Below are 6,385 nucleotides of genomic sequence, written 5' to 3' on the forward strand. Positions count from 1 at the left end.
TCCCTCATACAAGTAAGAACATCTGGGAATAGAAGTGGAGTGTCTGACAAGAGGAATGGTATTATAGTATTGTTCTTTTGATGCATTTTCAACCACTTTGAATCATGTAAATAGCATTGTTTATCATGTCATTGACACTCAGAGATGAAGCTTCATGATGTTAATTAATATCTCTACAGGCAACCCCTAAGCTCTGTGCCTCGCAATTGGTATTGGCTTGGGGCAGAAAGGCAACATCTGCCAGGAAATATTTATTTATTCAATAGGTTTTTTAGAACCCATCACCATAATCCCTTCCCACAAAAGTGAAAACCTCCAATCACATCAATCATTCTCAGGTTGTGACATTAAATTGAACAATTGCTCCTTCTCCCCAGACAATAGTTGCCTTATTATTGGAATGGTTTAAAACAAAAAAGCAAAATGTAGACTTGTGCTTTCCTTGCCCCAGTGCCTACCTCCTGCCAGAATGTACCCGAATCACTGAATCTTTATGGTTTCAAACCACGCACCTAATATGGTCCAACTGAGCTGCAACCTCACACACCCATCATTTGTCATTGGACCAAAAGGAATAGGCTTTTTAAAAATTAATTATATAAATAAATAAAGGAAATGCCATAAGCTGAATGTTAGCTAAATGATTCATTTTTCTTCATTTTTCAGGTATTTTTCTCCTTCTTTGCAATCTACTTTAATAATCTCCAGCTATGAATATTGCATGTCCTTTCCTACAGTTAATTATTTATGCTGATGAAACATGGCACTTTCTGTGCCCTTCTAGAACTCCAAATTGATCATGGTTCCCAGCTATTGCACAGAGAGGAGTTAGAGCTCAGAGAGAGTTTTTGGATGTGGTAAGCATTTTAGAGAATTTTTGCTTTTTGTTAATGAAAGATTTCCCAATCCATTTTTTCGACAAAATATTTCAATCTGTCAGTTCTCTTTCTGTTGTCTGAATGTCACTTTTTATATTTAAAAATCACTTGCAACCTCTCATAACACAGATTACAAAATTTCAGAGCTAATTAACTCATTTGTAATGAATAACTCTGGAGTACACAAACCTAAGGCTTAAAAATATTTTCTGGTTTTTATATTAAATTGTTGTCAATCAGACTCTTTAGTTATCAAAAAACATTTCAGTGGTTCTAGATGTCTTCAGCGTTTCTAGATTTATGGACCCAGAATCCTGGGCCAGTCTTAGAAAAAAGCAATTCTGGTTCTTTGCATATGGTGAAGAGGAAATTTGGGGTGAAAAAGTCTGGAAGACTATCATCTTCATGACTTCTTTTAGGGGGTGGGTAGGAGGGGGAGATTTTTGCTACAGGGCACATGAGCTCTCTAGAGAGACAGAGAAAGACAGGGAGAGAGAAATAGAGAATTGACCCCCTCTCCAGGGGAAATGGCCACACCTCAGTCCCTTCTCCATTCTCCTCTTGGGATTTTGGGCACAAAGCACACACACTCGATGTGAGTTTTAAGCCGCTGGGTCCTGGACTCAATTCGCAGTTGACTACATGGGAGTCCAGTTATGTAACCATTACACCATCTGCTGGTCCCAATGACTTCTTAATATATTTATTAACAGAAAGCAAGACTGATGTGTAGGGAGTTTAAGGTCTCACTTTCTGATAGAATTACAGTAGAGAGTGAAGTGGCTAAAAAACAAGCTTTAGTAAAAAGGGGGGAAATGAAGTAAAATTATAGATATTCCACTCACGGAAAGCTTATTTCCATTCCTGTAAGAATTATTGATAGAAACAAATGGCTTGGATGCCTCCTTTCCAAAAATAATACAAAATTAGACACAAAATAAATATTATGGGGCCAGCTGGTGGCTTGTAGTTAAAGCAGCTGGATACCACACAGTCAACTGAACAGATGGAGTCTGGGACTCTGCAACTTGAAAAATATACCAAGTACCTGTGTTTGTGCCCATAATCCCGAGAGGACAGTAGAGAAGGGATTGTGGCATGGCCATACTCCTGGGGTGTGATTTTTCACTTTCCATTTTTTCATCTCTTTCATTTCAGCAAGCGCACACACCCTATAGCAAAAACTAGAAAAAAAATATATAGTCTTATAACAAAACTCCATGCTAATGAAGAAAGTCATAAAATTCGACCCCTTTAACTTTATGGTAAATGAAAATTCTTTGATTATTGCCCTGGAAGGAAAAAAATAAACAAAAAACACACACCTTACTATGACCCTGGTCTTCTAGAGAACATTTATGGGACTACTATATTCAATATTTCAAATCCAATCAATACGACATGAGGAATGGGACATAAAGGACATTTCTGAACACATTGTTAAGCCATAATTAAGAAATTGAGGACATATGCACTATTTTGATATTTTTAGGTGGCCTATATATTTCTTTTTCTCCATCTAGAGGATTGACTAAATTTCTTAATGTAGGAATAGGGTGATGAATTTGATAAACAGAACAAATTGAAAAGCAATTTCTGTTTTCACACAATGAAAATAGTGTTTCACTTTGTACCATTTGTTTCTCACAGAAAAGGTCATTCTGAGAGAGCCATTTCCTAAAGGATCCCTCCCAGGTTTTAAAAACTTGGTTCCTTTGTACTCTAGATGGAGCACTTTGCCTTCTGCTTTCACTTTTCGTTTCATCAAGACTAAATAGTCATTGAGGATCTGGGAGTCATTTTCTTTAGGAAGCTTTATTGGTGATTTACAAAAATAATGAAGGTATTTCAACTATCACTTACAAAATGGCTCCTTCTGCCCAAGCTACCATATTTGTATGTTTGTATAATTATATTCTCAACTCATGTTTGGCCTTGTGGTTTCTGGTTCATAGCAGAAGAACTGAGTGTGTTGTCTAGTTTCTTACTGCTTTAAGTGGTCCAAGCATGTTTCTTCGGAAGGATTAAAAAATACAACCAACAACTGAGATCAAAGTTGGCAAGCCTTGTCATCATTAGCCCCTGCAGTTGCTATATGCTTGTGCCTGTGGTAAAGCCCAGGTTGATATTAAATTTAATGTCAAGGCTAAATGTTCCGAAAGCAATGATATTTTTAGCAGTTCTGCAGTGTTTTTGTTCTCCTTCTTTTAAACTGCATGTAAGTATCCTGTACATTCTCAATAATAAGATAATATGATTTCTTGTTTCTAAGGACATTGAATAAAAGGAAAACCAGAGCACAGGTATCTTAACAATTTATATTTGCAAGCAAACTAACATTATAGAACCACACAGTTTTTTAAATTCAAAACTAGAAAGACTTTATGTAACTAATGACCCATTTTACTAGATAAAAATAAAAGATCTTTTAAAAAAATGCATTCCTATGGCCACAGTATACAATAACCTAAGATTTATAGGACTTAAAAATAATTATTAATGCTTAGACTAAGTTTTACAGCTTTTTATGTGTTTTATACTGAAAGAATGATTTATTTCTTAAATATAAAAGTGGGATGGAAACTTTCCCTAGTGCATTTCTTTAGTGATCCAGGGGACAGGTCAGTTTCACATGCAGTAAATTACAGTGGTAAGTAGGGGTTTATTCAACTCAGCCCTATAAAATACACCAACACCCTTTTCTAAGCAGAACGGAAATGCAGCAAAATAGCCATATCATTGTGCTCTGCTCCCTAAAGTAAAATAACCATGAAATGGCAAAAGAAGTTTCTGTCTTCCAGTTTTGAAAGAAGTCAGGTTTGACTTAAGTGTTTTCTATAAAGCTATAAATATATTTTTCTAAGGTAATTATTTTTCTGAGATCAACTGAAAAACACTCCTTTTTAAATAAATTGGTCAATACTAGAAAAACTAAATGCTTTCCTTATCCCTCAACACATTGAAACTCATCATCTGCGCTCTGACAGCACCCCAAGCATAGACACATCATGATACTTAACACTCAGTATTAACTACTTGTTTACCTGTTTCTCTCTACTCCCTCCAGAGAATGAGAGATCATCAAAGGCAGATAGTTTGGCTTTTCTATTTCTATTTCACCAGTGCAGAGCCTGTGGAGGCGCTCACTAAATTTTTCTTTTTGGATAAGTAGATGAAGGACAAACGAACAAATAAAAATAAAACCATCCAGAGATAACTTTAGGTTTCAGAATCGAGTAATAATCATCTTTTTATAGACATAACAACACATTATTTGCACACTGATAACTCCCAAAGTGCTTGAAAGACAGCATGTAAAACAAAGAAGAAATTTCTGAAGTTTCTACTGCCAGAAAAAAAAATCACTTTAAGGAAAGGCGATAAAAATTCCATTACGAGTAACACTAAGAATCCACAGCTGCAGAGAGTCTTCCATCTACCTATGTAGTATTAATTGTTTCGAATGCATTTGCTTCTCACAAGTCTTACATGCTTATTTACTAAGGGAGAAACAAAAGCAATAGACAGGTTCTGTAAACTTCCTAAGGTCACAGAAGAAGTGGAAAAGTTAGGACTTAGATTCAAACATCCTGAAGAGTTTGTAGGCTTAATCATCAGGCTGTATTCTCTTTAGGTAGGTAGACTCAAAAGGAAATATCAAGTTTAACTCATAAATATTTTTGGAATGTTAGCCTGTATTACTGGTGGTAAAAATAAAATTATTTCAAGAAAAAAAAAAATGTCAGTCTCAATTATTTCAGTTGGTTGAAAATTAACCTTATGGAAATATCATGATATGACTTGATACTATTTATGAAAATAAAAAGAGTAGATTTGTCCAACAGAATTTGTAAATTATAATCACATGCAAAAATATAGTACACTTTAGACCAAGGATGGTGAATAAGTTCCAACCTTTGTGCCAATATGGTCACTTCCTGGAGATGCATGTTGAAGGCTTATAAGAGATTCCATACTCGACTAGCACTGCCTGTCATGAATGCACAAGCACCCTGCCATTGAACAAGTGCTGCCTCCATGCTCTTCTCATAGAAGTATTCTTGGCATAGGTTTCCAGGTCAGTGGTTCTTAAATCCGGTTGTACGTCTGAATAACCTGAGAAGTTGTTATAAAATATGTGCAACACAGTAATACGATCCCTGACTTCTATAAGCTTATGGTGCTAAGAGGAAAAGTCATATAAGCACAAAAGTTATAAAGCACAATTGAAAACCCAAAATGTCTCCCAACGCCCTCATGAATTAAGTAACCATCTTGTTTTATATTATTTGTACTGCTACAACAAAAGACCCAAGACTGGATAACTTTTAAAGAATAAAAATGTGGGATCAGCAGGTGGTGTGGCAGCTAACATTGTAGACTCCCACATGGTCAATCATGGTTTGAGTTCCAGACCCTGAGGTTTGAAAAATCACACCAGGTACATGTGCACGTGTGCTCAAAATTCCAGCAGAGGAATGGGAAGGGATTTGCAGCATGACCATCCCTCCTGCAGGTGGGCGAAAGGGGTGATTTCTTACTTTCCCTCTGTTTCTTTCTATCTTTCTTTGGAGAGTACACATGCCTTATATGGCAAAAACAAATAAACAGATAAATAAATAAATAATAAGCAAGTATTTCTCCCAATCCTAGAGGCGAGTCCACTATCAAGAGGCCAGCAGGTCTGTGTCTGATGAGGGTCTCTTCCACCCATCCATGGAATTCTCTCATTTTCACATGATGGAAGGGGGGAAGCTACCTGCAACCTCTTTTATAAGGTATTAATCCTATTCAGAAAAGAGGAGCCCTCAGAATGTATCACTTCTAGTGGTCCCTTCTTGAAATAATTACAGGGCAGTTAAGTTTTAACATAGGAATTTGGGAGTGTATTCAGACCATAGCAGATCTCAGAAGCAAAGATGAAAATCTTCCTAATTGATTGTAATCATACATGCCTATACAATTAAATGTGTTCCCTACATCAGGTAGTGATGCCACATATAATATGATAGAAATATTAGGAGCATACCTATGGAGAGAATAAGAATTCAATTCTTAAAACACTATTTTAATATATGAATTATTCACAAATAGAAAACAAAAGAAAGAAAAAGAAGTAAAGCAAGAAATATGATTTCATATGGTTGTTATGACTGACTAATTATGTCCTCAAAAATCTTCCGGAGTCCAGTTTGTTAAATGCAGTTGAAGGATAAAACAATGAAGTTGAAGGAGTAGACTCTTTATTTTTTATTTCTATTTCAAATGCCAAATGTATTTCTATTTCATTATTTTCCCTAGTGAAACATTAAGAATGAAAGCTCTTTGAATAATTGCAGAGGCACTAAAAGAATGTGAGCTACACGAAAGATGCTTTTGAGAACAAGGAAGAAGAATAGTGAAGGGTCTTGAAAGTTACTTTCCTTTTTACCACTACACCAAAATAATAGATTTCTGAAATATTAGCATGTGAAGGGTAATCTCCGAGACCTTTTGCCACCTCCTAA

This window comes from Tupaia chinensis, unplaced genomic scaffold, assembly GCF_000334495.1.
Source record: "Tupaia chinensis unplaced genomic scaffold, TupChi_1.0 Scaffold000414_1, whole genome shotgun sequence".
Classification (NCBI taxonomy): Eukaryota; Metazoa; Chordata; class Mammalia; order Scandentia; family Tupaiidae; genus Tupaia; species Tupaia belangeri.